Source organism: Rana temporaria, chromosome 7, assembly GCF_905171775.1.
Source record: "Rana temporaria chromosome 7, aRanTem1.1, whole genome shotgun sequence".
Lineage (NCBI taxonomy): Eukaryota > Metazoa > Chordata > Amphibia > Anura > Ranidae > Rana > Rana temporaria.
In genome coordinates, this window is record NC_053495.1 from 112,110,092 (window position 1) to 112,126,030 (window position 15,939).

Consider the following 15,939-nt stretch of genomic DNA (forward strand, 5'->3'; position numbering starts at 1 on the left):
GTCTATATATATTTTTACACACACACACACACACATTATACATATATATCTTGTTATGTAGATATATCAGCAGAGAAACAAATTATTTAGTTTACAATTAGGATATTTTTAAAGCTCTTAGCTTTAGCAGCAGATGTCTGTATAGAATAAGATTCCTTTTACATACTGAGGGGAGGAGATGAGGAGATGTTTACATAGATAGGGGGTGGCAACTTCCTGTGAGACTGGAGAGGAATTGAAAAATGAAACTGAAAGATAATACACTGCCTGTGCAGCACTGAGCATGTCCGAGATCTGGAAGGCTGAAATCCAGGAAGTCATACAGTCTGGCTTCATGATGCCCACACTTAAGATGGCCCCAGTCAATTTCTGTTTTATAAAGTGTCTAAATGCTGTAACAACCTAACAAAACGGACCTTAGTTTACAGACTAACTGTAGTAGAATACATTCAGCTTGTGTATTACAGGGGTATTTATATTTAAAAAGTTATTTTTTTTCAATTTGTGGCCGGAACTCCGCCGAAGGGCCAGTGAAAAGAAGAAAAATTGATTGTATGGATGAAGATGGACAAAGGTTGTGTATGTGTATCATAAATAATCCAAATATTAGTGTAATATGTAACACAAATGTGAAACGAATGTGTACACTGTGTATAAATAAATGAATAAAAAGTAAGGTGAGTCCTGCTGAAGTGTATACTATAAACTGGAGATGAGAATAAAGATAAATGTGAAAAAATCTTTATAAAAAGTAATAAATAAAAAAATTCCGCCCTCACTTGCCAACCTATACATGGGTTGGTGGGAGAGTTCCCGAATTTTTCGACATAATAGCCCCCGCCGCTTTGATACGTTTTTTTTCTGTCGCTACATTGACTACCTACTTTTTGTGTCTACAGATGGACAGACCAATTTAGATGAATGGCTCACATACCGTATTTGCTGGCGTATAAGACAACCCCCTAATTTTTCAGCTAAAATGTTGGTTTTGGGATATACTCGCCGTATAAGACTACCCCCTTCCTACTAGTCATGCCTCGCCTCACGGTGCCACCATTACATGCCAGACTGTGCCACTACATGCCAGACTCACTGTGCCCCATTACATGCCAGACTCACAGTGCCCCATTACATGCCAGACTCACTGTGCCCCATTACATGCCAGACTCACTATGCCCCATTACATGCCAGACTCACTGTGCCCCATTACATGCCAGACTCACTGTGCCCCATTACATGCCTCACTGTGCCACTACATGCCAGACTCACTGTGCCCCATTACATGCCAGATTCGCTATACAAAATCTACAGATCAGTAATCTCTCATCCTGTCTAAGCCATATTGCACATCATACTTTACAGACTTGACCTACAAAACTTTTTTTTTTTTAATGACGACATCAGGATCAGCCGCAGTCCTCCACCCACACGGGGGGTGGGGGGGACTACAAGTCCCAGCATTCCCAGGCACCCCACAGCATGCTGGAACCTGTAGGCAGTTAGGGTGCTGCAGGATCTCTTACCTTATCCTAATGCCCCGTACACACCATCACTTTATGTGATGAAAAAAAATGACGTTTTTAAAAACGTCACTTTAATTGACCGTGTGTGGGGGGGAAACGTTGTTTTATGTCTTCTAAAAAACGACCAAAAAAAATTGAAGCATGCTTCAATTTTATGTGTCGTTTTTCAAAACGTCAACTTTTACTTCACAGAAATTGACCGTGTGTAGTAAAAAACGTAGTTTAAAACAACGTTTTTTCACCCGCGCATGCCCAGAAGCAACTTATGAAGCGAGCTTCAATGGAAAAAGTGGTGAGAACGTAACCTCGCTTTGCTAGAGCATTGTGAAAAAACGATGGTGTGTAGGCAACTTCGTCTTTGAAAATTGAAGTTTCAAAAACGTAATTTTTTACTTCACAGAAAATGTCGGTTTTTTTTCATTACATAAAGTGATGGTGTGTACGCGGCATAAGACATGCAGAATCGCAGCCGTCCATTTTTCAAAGCCGCGCCTCCTACTTCTTCTGTTTCGTGATAGGCGGAACACTCAGCCTCCCAGGAGGCACTGTGTTCAGTGTTCGCCTATCACGGAGGCCCCCTCGTCCGAGGACGAGAGGGCCTCCGTGATAGGCGGACACTAGACACAGTGGGCCAGATTCAGATAGAATTGCCTATCTTTAGGCGGGCATGGCGTATCTCAGATACACTACGCCGCCGTAACTTTGAGAGGCAAGTACAGTATTCACAAAGCACTTGGGCCAGATTCACAAAAGAGATACGATGGAGTATCTCAGATACACCATCGTATCTCGGATTTTTTCTGGTCCTATCTATGCACCTGATTCATAGAATCAGTTACGCATAGATAGGGCTGAGATCCGACAGTGTCACACTGTGTTACACTGTCGGATCTTTTTTTTGATTTAAAAATGGCGCCGGGGGCGTTCCCGCTGATTTACACTGAATAATATGTAAATCAGCGAGATACGCGAAATTCACGAACGTACGCGGACCCGACGCTGTGTTCTTACGTCGTTTCCGTAGCGGTTTTCCGTCGTATACTTACCCTTTCTAAAAGCAGGGGTAAGTATTGTTAAGTATGGCCGTCGTTCCCGCGTCGATTTTGAATTTTCCTACGTCGTTTGCGTACGCCGATTCACGAACACGCGCGTCGCAAGTCCCGCTCACGTCGCAACCACTGACGTCCTATTGACGTCAGTGGGAGCAATGCACGCCGGGAAATTCCCCGGACGACGCATGCGTATTTAAATCGGCGCGGGAGCGCGCCTGATTTAAATATGACACTCCCCTAGCCGCGGAATTTGAATTCCGCTGGGGGAGTTAGGATCCGCCGTCGCAAGTTTGGAGGTAAGTGTGTTGTGAATTTGACACTTTCCTCACAAACTTGCGAGGGCGGATCTTAATTCACATAGGTTACACGGATCTAAAGATCCGCTAACCTTTGTGAATCTGGCCCCTTGTGCCTAACTTTGCACCGGCCTAACTTAATTTCCTCGGCGTAAGCGGAAGTGGGTGTGACCTTATGCAAATGATGTTCTGAACGTGGAGCAGTGGTTTACGCCCGGCGTATCATGAACGGAGCATGCTCAGTACGTTCGTTCCCTTCTGAGCATGCTCACAACTATGCCGGCCCAACTTACAGAGATACGCTGGCCCAACTTACGCCCAGCCGATGCAAAAGTACATCCAGTTTTATTCCCCCCCCCAGGGAAGGTACGTTTGCTGTGAGATGGCTGCTCCTGTTCCCCACAGGCAGAGGAGGAAAAAAAACTTTAACACCCAGGAGATGTCAGCCCTCATAACAGCAATGGAGACTTATGACCAGGGCCGCCATCAGGGGGGTACAGGCAGTACACCTGTAAGGGGCCCGGGGGTCCCCAGGGGCCCGGATGGGAACCCCCCCTTTTTTTTTAATAAAAAATATATATTATTTTAATATATTTTTATTTATATTTTTTTGATGGACAAGAAGGCCTGGCTTGCAGTCTCTGCTCTAATTCATTTCAAAGGTGTTCTATCGAGTTGAGGTCAGGACTCTGTGCAGGCCAGTCAAGTTCCTCCACCCCAAACTTGCTCATCCATGTCTTTATGGACCTTGCTTTGTGCACTGGTGAGCAGTCATGTTGGAACAGGAAGGGGAAGTCCCCAAACTGTTTCTACAAAGTTGGGAGCAACCATAAAAACCTTTTCAAATATAAAGTTGGGAGCATGAAATTGTCCAAAATGTCTTGGTATGCTGACGCATTAAGAGTTCCCTTCAATCGAACTAAGGGGCCAAGTCCAACCCCTGAAAACAACCCCACACCATAACCCCCCTTTCATCAAATGATTTGGACCAGTCCACAAAGCAAGGACCATAAAGACATAAATGAGTGAGTTTGGGGTGGAGGAACTGGACTGGCCTGCACAGAGTCCTGACCTCAACACCTTTGGGATGAATTAGAGCGGAGACTGCGAGCCAGGCCTTCTTGTCCAACATCAGTGACCTCACAAATACACTTCAATGGTCAAACATTCCCATAGACACCCTCCTAAACCTTGTGGACGGCCTTCCCAGAAGAGTTGAAGCTTTTACAGCTGCAAAGGGTGAGCCAACCCAATATTGAACCCTACAGGCTAAAGGATCGCACACATGATCGAATATTCCGATGGACGTGTTTTGTCGTACAATCAAACCGTCTGTACGCTCCATCGGACAAAAGAGCAGAAATACTACGTAGTTTTGTGAATGTTGGCTGAAAAAGTTCTGCCGTCTGTATGCAGAACAAGTTCACGGCCAGTGCCTTTCGGACAAAAATATATATATAATTATTATTATCATTATTATTATTAAAGGGCCCAGAGGTCCCGGATGGAAAGCCCCCTTTATTTGGTAATTTATTTTTATAAAAAAAAGGGGGGTTGCCATCTGGGGCCCTGTTGGCCTCCGGACCCCTAAAAAAAAAAAAAATGTTTTTTTTTTTTTTTTTTAAGGGGGTTCCCATCCGGGCCCTCTCCAGCTGACTTGAGCAAGTCTGGTGCAAAGTTACCCCTGCTTTATGAGGGGTAACTTTGCGCCGGAATTTCAAGTTACGCGCACCGGGAGTCCGGGCCGGCCAAACATACTTTTCTGAATCGGCGTATCTCCCTCATTTGCATATTTAAAACAAAAAACCATGGGCGCGCCAGATCCGTCCAGCGTAAATATGCGCCCACGTCGCACCGGCATAGAAAAGTTACGCCGGTAGGAAGAAGTCTATTTTGAGGCGTATCTGGTTCTGTGGGTACGGTGCATAGATACGCCGGTGCACATTTAGACTTACGCCGCGCATTTCTAAAAAATACGCCGGCATAAGTGCTACATGAATCTGGCCCGCTGTATCCTGGGAAGCTGAGTTTTCCGCCTATCACGGAACAGAAGAAGTAGGAGGCGCGGCTTTGAAAAATGGACGGCCGCGATTCTAGGATAAGGTAAGGGATTTAGGTTACCGGCGTATAAGACGACCCCCGACTTTTAAGAAGATTTTAAGGGGTTAAAAAGTCGTCTTATACGCCGGAAAATACGGTATATTAATCATAACTCTTTGAACCCTTCAGTTCACAGGCAATCTGCAGGCAGTCTCCATTGACTTCCTGGATGTTAGGTTGTCTGGTTTGAACGGTGTGGTGGAAACAAGCCCTTATAGGAAACCCACGGCAGGGAATGCCCTCTTGAGTGCCGATTCTTGCCATCCGAGTCATACCATTAGTGGGGTCCCATATGTACAAATCCTTCGGCTCAAACGGCTGTGTAGCAAGACTAAGAACTATTCTTTTATGGCTAATCTCATGTCACAGCGGTTTAGTGACCGGGGTTACCCCCCCAAGGCCATCAACAGGGCACGTATTGCTGCTGATGCCATCCCCAGAGAAGCACTGTTGGGTGACCCAGTTGCTAGACACAACCGTGATCTCACAATGTCATTCAACAATGCTCCGGGCTTCTCCAGCCCCTTTAGCCTAGAGTACAATAAGATCAGACACACTGGGCCAGATCCTCGAAGCAGTTACGCTGGCGTATCTATTGATACGCAGCGTAACTGCTAGTTTGCTCCGGCGTATCTTTGTTTTGTATCCACAAAACAAGATACACCTGAAGCTGGGCTAGATCCGACTGGCGTACGTCTTAGTACGCCATCGGATCTAAGGTGCATATTTACGCTGGCCGCTAGGTGGCGTTTCTGTCGATTTCCGCGCCGAGTATGCAAATTAGCTAGATACGGCGATCCACGAACGAACGTCCGGCCGGCGCATTTTTTTTACGTAGTTTAGTATGACTGTCCCCCCCATGATGCAGACATCACAAGGGGCACATGCACGACTAACATCCTCCTGTCTTTTCCCTTACAGGTGACTCTGCATATGCACTGGGACCCCATCTAATGACCCCATTCCGGAACCCCCAAACCCCAGGAGAGGAAAACTACAATGCTGCCCAAATACGCACCCGTGCAGTGGTGGAACAAACCTTTGGCCTCCTGAAGTCCCGTTTCCGATGCCTGGATAAGTCTGGGGGTACCCTGTTGTATTCCCCAGACTTTGTGTGCCAGATCATCGGGGCATGTTGCATTCTGCACAACTTCGCCGTGAGAAGGGGCCTGCAGATTGAGCTACGTGATGACCTGGCCCCCCAACCCGACAATCCACCCCTGCCTGAGGGTACCCCATCTGCTGAGGGATCAGCAATCAGGAGATGCCTCGTTGAGCGTCTCTTTGAACGATAAACACACACATTAAACATGGCACAATGTGAATGCACGCGTGCACACCACTGTGGTCCCTAGCACACACCCCCCACATGCACATCAAATTGGATTAGACCCAATTAAACCACATGGTTTTAGGGAGCAGTAACGCCACGCCAAGGCTCCAATTATGTCACTGTACATTCATACACCTTTCACACGGCAGAGGGTGACACCCCTTTGCTGGCAGGAGTGTCACCCCCCCCATTCACACACCAGTCACACTATTCTGCACGCCTCACCGTGTGCATTTGTCAACAATAAATAAAAATCTCTTTACCAGAGCAATACTTAGAAAGATAAATAAAAATCTCTTTACCAGAGCAATACTTAGAAAAATAAATAAAAATCTCTTTACCAGAGCAATACTTAGAAAAATAAATAAAAATCTCTTTACCAGAGCAATAATAATAATGAAAAAAAAACGAATTGGCCTGCCTTCGGCCACGGCCCCGGCTCCTCAACTGCCTGGTTGAGGGGGGGGGGGTTTGCATCAGGCAGAGGAGCATCCACCGGGGCTGGAGGCCTGCCCTCTAATGCCACCGCTATCCTCCTCAGGAGGTTATTGGTCTCGGTTTGAACAACAACAATGGCAGCTGTGTGGCCCTGGACGGAATCATTTAGGGTCTGCACCTCTTTCACCAGGCTTGCTTTGGTGTTTTCTAGATCCCGCAAACAGGTGATAATTGCAGTGGTGTTGCCTGCAATGTCCTGAATCACATCGGTGACATGTCCCCTCTCCCCAAGGCTGTCAGCCACTCGAGTGATGTCCTGGGCCATCGCACCCATAAGGCGGGTCTGGTTTTCCTGCGCAGTGGTCAGGGTCACAGGCAGGAACTCGGGTACCCCCCTGGTTCTCCGCGTTGCCCTCCTTGGTCCACGAGAGGCTTCAGGCCTGGCATAGGGGAAGTGATTAGATGGAGGGGGTGGGTTGGGGATGGAGACAGAGGGAGTGGCTGGGTTGGAGATGGAGTCCGAGGATATGGAGGATCGTGGGCTTGAGGTCCGGGATGGACCAGCCAAGCTCCCCAAATCCTCCATGAAAAGGGACAGTGGCACCTCCTCCCCCAAATTCTCCGCATCCTGCAGAACCTCCTCAATGGAGGCGTGGCCACCACTCTCCTCCACCAATCCCGCTTGCCTTCCCTGGGGGTCAGGGGCATCTTCATCAGAAGAAGAGGGTGTGGGACGGGCAGGGACATCAGCATCAGGGGATGGTGTGGGATGGGCAGGGACATCATCATCATCAGGGGATGGTGTGGGACGGGCAGGGGCATCATCATCAGGGGATGGTGTGGGACGGGCAGGGGCACGAGACGGGCCAGCTACATCCTGGACACCTGTGGATGACACAAAACATTCACATGTTGGTGGACCCACAAACTTGTCACATATTCCCTTCCTCCCTCACATGCTACACACCAGATAGTAGAAATAAACACACTTACCTGTCCTCAAGGGCAGATGAACAGAATCATAGCCCGGCATACCCTCAACTTGCACCCTGGTAAGGCACCGGGCAACTACCTCCTCATCTGGTGTCAGACGGACCCTTGAGGCAGGCCCCTCCACCAGTGCCCCTGGCCCACCAGTGCCTCGCCATGAGGGCCATCTTGTCCTTGACCCTCCGCCTTAGATCATTAATCTTTTTGGCTATGTCTTTGGGCATCCTTGCCTCATTGCCCACAGCATTCACTTGATCCGTTTTCCTCTGCAGGATCTCATCCTTTTTCCCCTTGCTTGTCGTTTTACTCCTGGACCCATGGAGGCGGTCATAGTGCCTCTCCATGCCTGCGAGAATAATGGCCCTCTCATCATGAGCGAAATTCTTTTTCCTGCTCCTTGTACGCTCAGCAGACATGTCAAAGCACTGCAAAAGTAAGCTCACCACCAAGACTAAACTAACAGGTGTACTTTTGCACACGATGGGCGCATGTCTGGGCGTATTTATGCACTTGGTCGGAGCAACTCACAATCGCGTTGTGCGCATGCGCATAGGGGCGGGGGACACCCGGTCACGTGACGGCGCATGCGCCGTCCGTTCAGACCATCATTTGCATAAGGTCACGGTTCATTTAAATGTATCACGCCCACTTCCTTCCTACTTTCACTTACGCCCACAAATTTGCACTACGCCGGCGCAAATTTGAACGCCTGTGCTTCGGGAATACGGCGCTTACCTCTCTAAGTTGGGACGGCGTAGCGCATCTTGGATGCGCTACGCCCGCATAAGGATGCGCCAATGTACGAGAATCTGGCCCTGTATATATATATATATACCGTATTTATCGGGGTATTGCGCGCTCCGGCGTATAGCGCGCACCCCTAATGTGGACCCGCATTCCTGTAAAAAAAAACATTTTAGTACTTACAGTTTTGGTGTCTTGCGCGGCGTCCATCGGCGGCCTCGTTGGGTCCGGCGTCCGTCTGCGGCTTCGGTGGTGTCCTCCTCGTCGGGTCCGGCGTCCGTCTGCGGCTTCGGTGGTGTCCTCCCGTGCTGTTACCCGTCGAATCGCCGCTTCCCGCGCTCAGTTTGAATGCCTGTGCCGACATATACCGTCGTGCAGTACACTCGCGTACATTCGGCCAGGCTCGTCTTCACGCTCTGTGACGTTTATGCGTGACTACGAGCGAAGCCGAGCCTGGCCGAATGTACGCGAGTGTACTGCGCTCGGTATATGTCGGCGGAGGCATTCAAACACGGCGCGGGTATCGGCGTATATCGCGCACCCACGATTTTGCCCTGATTTTCAGGGCAAAAAAGTGCGCGGTATACGCCGATAAATACGGTATATATATATATTCTTTCACGTATATATATCCTGTTTTACAGGTTTGTTGTAATGTCTGCCTATTGTGCACATTACTTCTATCCATATGATGTGTCTGTACACACGATCTGCCTGCACAGTATCCTGACATATAAATACAGTGATGAAAATAAGTATTTGAACACCCTGCTATTTTGCAAGTTCTCCCACTTGGAAATCATGGAGGGGTCTGAAATTGTTATCGTAGGTGCATGTCCACTGTGAGAGACATAATCAAAAAAAAAAATCCAGAAATCACAATGTATGATTTTTTTAACTATTTGTTTGTATGATACAGCTGCAAATAAGTATTTGAACACCTGAGAAAATCAATTTTAATATTTGGTACAGTAGCCTTTGTTTGCAATTACAGAGGTCAAACGTTTCTTGTAGTTTTTCACCAGGTTTGCACACACTGGAGGAGGGATTTTGGCCCACTCCTCCACACAGATCTTCTCTAGATCAGTCAGGTTTCTGGGCTGTCGCTGAGAAACACAGAGTTTGAGCTCCCTCCAAAGATTCTCTATTGGGTTTAGGTCTGGAGACTGGCTAGGCCACGCCAGAACCTTGATATGCTTCTTACAGAGCCACTCCTTGGTTATCCTGGCTGTGTGCTTCGGGTCATTGTCATGTTGGAAGACCCAGCCTCGACCCATCTTCAAAGCTCTAACTGAGGGAAGGAGGTTGTTGCCCAAAATCTCCGGTCATCCTCTCCTTAATACAGTGCAGTCGCCCTGTCCCATGTGCAGAAAAACACCCCCAAAGCATGATGCTACCACCCCCATGCTTCACAGTGTTCTTGGGATGGTACTCATCATTCTTCTTCCTCCAAACACGGTTAGTGGAATTATGACCAAAAAGTTATATTTTGGTCTCATCTGACCACATGACTTTCTCCCATGACTCCTCTGGATCATCCAAATGGTCATTGGCAAACTTAAGACGGGCCTTGACATGTGCTGGTTTAAGCAGGGGAACCTTCCGTGCCATGCATGATTTCAAACCATGACGTCTTAGTGTATTACCAACAGTAACCTTGGAAACGGTGGTAATACTTATTTTCCTCACTGTATATATATATATCCTTTTATACATATCTCCTGTTTGACAGGTTGTCTATTGTGCATGGCATCTCTATTCACACGATGCCTATTCACACGATGCCTGCACAGTATATCCTGACATATATATATATATATATATATATATATATATATATATATATATATATATCCTTTCTCTTCCTTTTATGGTCAATAATATAGACCTTCACAGTTAGAGGCTAGTTTTTTTAGTCCTCAGTATTTCTAATATTTCAGCTGTTTTGTTATTAAGTTTTCAGTTTTTACATACAGCTTATGCTTGTTTTGGGTGGTAATCTGTATTGAGGGTCTCGAGCTTGCACGCTCGACGCCCTTTCTGTCCTCTCCTTGAGGAGTGAGGTGGCTTCATTCGGGCATAGATACACATTTCAACTATTTGTGTCACATATTCAGATGTTCTACCACACTTTGGTTGATGTCCTCCTTGTGTAACTGTTTTAGTAGTTAAATATTATTTTTTATTAGGCATACAGTATAATATGTTTATGGTGATTTTGCTTATATATGAGAGTATTTACCTGTAAATGCCCTGTACACACGATCGGTTCATCCGATGAAAACGGACTGATGGATTTTTTTATCAGATATCCGATGAAGCTGACTTTCATCAGTCTTGCCTACACACCATCAGTTAAAAAAACCATTGTGTCAGAACGCGGTGACGTAAAACACAACGAGGTGCTGAGAAAAATGAAGTTCAATGCTTCTGAGCATGCGTCGACTTGATTCTGAGCATGCGTGGATTTTTAACCGATGGATTTCCCCACAGACGATCGTTTTTTTTTAGCGTTTTTTTAACCATCAGATAATTTTAAAACAGGTTCTACGTTTTTTCACCGATGGGAAAAAAAACGATGGGGCCCACACACGATCTATCAGACCGTTTTCATCAGACGAACCGATCGTGTGTACGCGGCATTAGTCACAGCTTATAAATATATGTTTATTCTTAATTATATGTAATGTGTACTAATAATGTGGTCTATATCATTTTTCAATATGGTTTTTCATGGTTCAGCTTGTTTATATATAGATCATTTTTGATAATTGTACTTCATATACATTTTTATTTATTGATTTATCTATATCTACACATCTATATACATACGTTTAGATTACTTTACACATTTCTGCTATTTTATTTTCATCTTTTCCCATGATATTACCATCTATATATATACACAAATGAATTCATATATATGTGTATACATAAAATCTCTTCACTATAGCTTCATCTACATAGGACCACACTTTTTTTGTACGTTTGTACATTTACTTTATTACATTATATATATTTATTTCATTCATATTTATTTTTTATTTACAGATGTATACTATCACACTACTATGTTTAGTATACTTCGTGTATAGCCATGCTCATTTTATTAATATAATTACTCTAAAACTAACAAAATAAATAAAAATAAAAATATATACATAGGATTTTCACATTAAGAATCTCATCAGAGGGGGTGACAGGTTCAGGATTCTGTGCAGGCGAGAGGTTTACTGGATATTCATGTTTCATACTAGAATACCGGCGGGGATGAATTTCGAATGGGATGTTTCCCATTATTATGATCAATCCCCTTTGTCTATCCCTTCTTGTCATTTCCCCGCCTTCCTCCTTGCCTGCACAGTATCCTGACACATACATATCTCCTGTTTGACAGGTTTGATGTAATGTCTGTCTATTGTGCATGTCATCTTTATTCATACAATGCCTGCACAGTATCCTGACATATATAATAAAACATTTTTAATTTATTTACTTATTTATTACTTTTTATAAAGATTTTTTCACATTTATCTTTATTCTCATCTCCATTTTCCACTTCAGCAGGACTAATCTAAACTACTTTTTATTCATTTATTTGTACACGGTGTACACATTCGTTTCACATTTGTGTTACATATTACACTAATATTTGGATTATTTATGATACACATACACAACCTTTGTCCATCTTCATCCATACAATAAATGTTTCTTCATTTCACTGTACAGCACACCTTGTACATGTACGAGAGATTTCATTTTTTCCCCTTTATTAATTTTATGTCCTCGTGCTGCAACACACATTATACATTAATTCACTGGCTCATGGGGCTTACACACATTCACATTAATGTTACAATAGGTGCTTTTGTCTTTTTGTTTTGTTTTGTTGTTTTTACATCTGTATAACATTAACCATCTATAAACTTTTTATAGAGATATTTTCTATATAATCCTTGTATGCACATGAAGGTATATACGTGTAAATCACTAAACACACATTTTCTCTCGTTTATTAGAGGGTTTTTTCACAAGACACTCCCACCCACTTATTGGTTTGTTAACTAATAAGATAATTAGACACCATCTGTTTTCTTGGGTCTTCAGTCATATGGTCTCATTAAGGTTGTGTATATATTTGATATCATTTGTTGTATTTTTTAGCTATGACTAAGCACTATTTTCAGTGCAAAACGCATCAGGAGGCAAGTTTTATTTTATTTTGCTTTGACTTGAAGTGCTGTCCTTCTTTTAATAAAGGCTACAATTTGTTCAGAGTGCGGCTGTCCAGAGACAATTTTTGTTCCTGCTTTGCTAAGTGAATTGCCTGCACCTGAGTTATCTGCAGCGGAGGATATTCATCTGGGTTCCCACCTGGAGTGGCCACTCCCTTTTCCCTAGATGATCACAAAACTGTTGCTGAAATCACGAAAAATGTCATTCATAAAAAGTTGGAAGACAGCAGGTGCGTTGCAAAGTCCAAATGGCATAACCAGATACTCAAAATGTTCATTGTGGGTGTTGAATGCTGTCTTCCACTCGTCTCCCTCTCTAATTCTAATCAGATTATAGGCCCTTGGAGGTCCAGCTTAGAGAAGATAACTGCTCCCTTAAGTACATCAAACAGTTTGAAAATGAGAGGCAAAGGCGGACCGTTTTCATCGGACATGTCCGATGGTGTGTACGAGGCCTAACTTGGCTTCCAGATAAGAAAGATGCTGTTCATTAGCTCCAATCAATTGTCCCTGACACAAAATCGCCTTAACAATCTCAGTAGGGTCCAATGCCCTTGTGGCTCATTTTTTATGTAAGATACCTGTGGTAGGTAGTGTCCGAAGTGGATCTTGTATGCTGAGGATTCAGACAAAAGCAATCAGGCAGGTCAAGTCGACAACAGTTCAGGCAAAGCGTTACAAAATCGAAATCCAAAGCATGGTCAGGCAGGAGCTTGCGGTGAAGTACCAAATCAGTACAACCAGGGAGCAAGTACAAACAAATTTGCACTGAGTAACAGGAAGTGCTGCTATTTATGGGCTGCTTGATAGTACATTGTCCACAGCTGGGGTTAATGAGTCTAAGGCAATGCATCAAGCTGGGGGAACATTGCAATAACTCCAGAGCTCCTCCACAGCTGTGGGACCAGGACACCCAGGTACATGACATCTATGGAGGGATCAAAGGTCAGGTCTGGTAGATAGCGATGATAGGGGAAGTTCTGAGTTCCAATACCCCATATCTATAGGTCTTTCAACTTCTGTAATTGCAAGTGTTTGAGGTGCCTGTCATAGAAGTCTCTGTAGAGAAGGGTCACTTGAGCTCCAGTATCCAGGAGGGCCTTGGTGTAGATTCCCTCCACTTGGATGGAGACAACCAGAAAAGGTCCCACTAGCTTGGCAGGAAATTTATGGGAAGTGGCAGGCTTGGCCTGTTCGGTGGTTTGTATCCGTGCTCAAAGTGGCCTGTGTTGAAGGGATCAGGACACTGGATCACTTAGAGACAACCACGGAAGCCCTCAGAGAAGGTTGGGACTCCTGTCGGGGGTCTTAATTATTTTCGGGGTCAGAAAGGTCATCATGTTTATTATCTGTGCCATCTGAGACCTCAGGGCGGCTATTTCAGAGTTTTGCTACACTGTTCTCATGGACCCGTATTTAAGCTAAACATGTCGAGGCTAGACGAACAACTATTTGCTTGTCATCAAATAGGGCCTCTTCTTCTCCCACTACTTTGATGAGTTCAGGGTATTTTAGGGACATAACACCCGCAGAGATCTTCAGCTGAAGCCAGACTGGGTCGGAGCGTAGGGCCCCCTTTAGGATTTGCTGAATTCTGACCTGGTCTATGGCAGAAGGCATCATCCCTTTTTTTAGCACAATCTGGTATAGCATCTTGTTCAGCTGTCTCATGTATTCAGACAGGCGTTCACCTTGGCGTTAAAGGGCATGTTCAAATTGATCAGGTCAGCTGCTTTCTCTGTCTGCCCAAACTCCTCCAGTAACATGGCCAGGTATTCATAAGCCACACAGGTCGTGTTATTCAATTTCAAGTTCCTGATGGCCTCGCAAACTCACCCTAATGCGTTGCTTCTTTTGGGCCTCTGGCAGGTCCCACTCTTCAAGGCTTGCATAGCCTGTTCAATCCAGATCCTCAGCTTTCCAGTATCCAGCTCCAGAACACTGGACACAAAACACAGAACAAAATGCCCTTCTGGCATTTTGATACAAATTCTACCATGGCGTTGAAAAATTCTGTCCCGATCATAGCCAGGGGTGACGGGGAGGGAACTTCTTCAGTAGTTGACTAATCTTGACTGGAGCTGGTAGGACCCTCATCTGGAACCTTCAGATGGATTATACAAAGCTCAGTTTTGTTGGCCAATTGCACACTGGCACCTTTGAAGTGTGATGGTCGGTGAAACACAAAGGGGTTAATATGGATTCTACTGCTGTTCCGAATTCTGGAATTCAGATAACTTTGCGTGCACGGCTAGGAATAACTCACTGACACAACCGTCTCAGTTGAACTACACCCTTATCTCTGCTTTATTGCAGGCAGTACTAAACTTTTTACACACAGCATGATATGTCACTATTATGTTAATGTGAACTGGAAAGCACATCTTATTGGTTGAAATACAAGAAGAGTACAAAAATGTGATGGTCAAGCTTGGTTGTCCCTCTGATCTGTCTTTACTTCCGCATTCCTAAAGATGTGTGGGAGAAGAGGGTATCCGCCATTTTCTGTCTTCTCCAGTCTTTTCGGTGGGAGGGGGTGTAATTAGAGGCTGATTTGAGTAAGGAAGGATTACAGCAGTGGTGTACATGAAAAAGCAATATAGACTTTATAGTATAGTAAAGATGCACAGAGAATAGACATTTTCTAATTTATCATTATGCTCATTACATTCCTTCACAGAAGCTTTACTCCTTGTCTCCACTCTAACAGTGCATAGGTGCGAATGTCCCACGATCTATTTTGACAGCAATCACCCACACCTTCCTGTCTGGGGACAGCGTCTTCACAGCTTGATTGATTTGTTCCTCAGGGCGGGCCTCCACAGGGAGTTCGATCACCATGCTTGACTCTGAGCAGGCGCCTTCTTCCTCACATCACTGGATCACAGCGGCAGAGTCCATCCTGGTGCTTGTAGGGGTACGGTCTGAGAGAGTTTATTGTAGAGTAGCAGAAACTCCCAGCCCCTCTGGCACACCTAGCAAACAATGTACTTGCAAACACAGTAAAACAGACACAAATGTATTGAACAGGAAGTTTTTTTACTAGTAGACTTTCCACAATCAAACAAACAGTGATCTGGTAACTCAATATTCAAGAATGGCAAACTATGGTCTTTAATAGTGTTAATCAAACTCAAAATGCAGACTTCAAAATAGTACAGTCAAACAACGTAAATAGATCTAGAGTGGCCTATGCACTCGGGCATAAATGGGAATTGATCTGAC

At 44.8% G+C, this 15,939-nt stretch overlaps 1 protein-coding gene across 5 annotated transcripts in view; it reads left to right on the forward strand.

Moving 5' to 3' along the window:
- The window catches only part of LOC120946232 (complement factor H-like), a 3,139,400-nt gene that overhangs the window by 3,080,614 nt on the left and 42,847 nt on the right, over positions 1-15,939 (forward strand). The window lies entirely within an intron of this gene.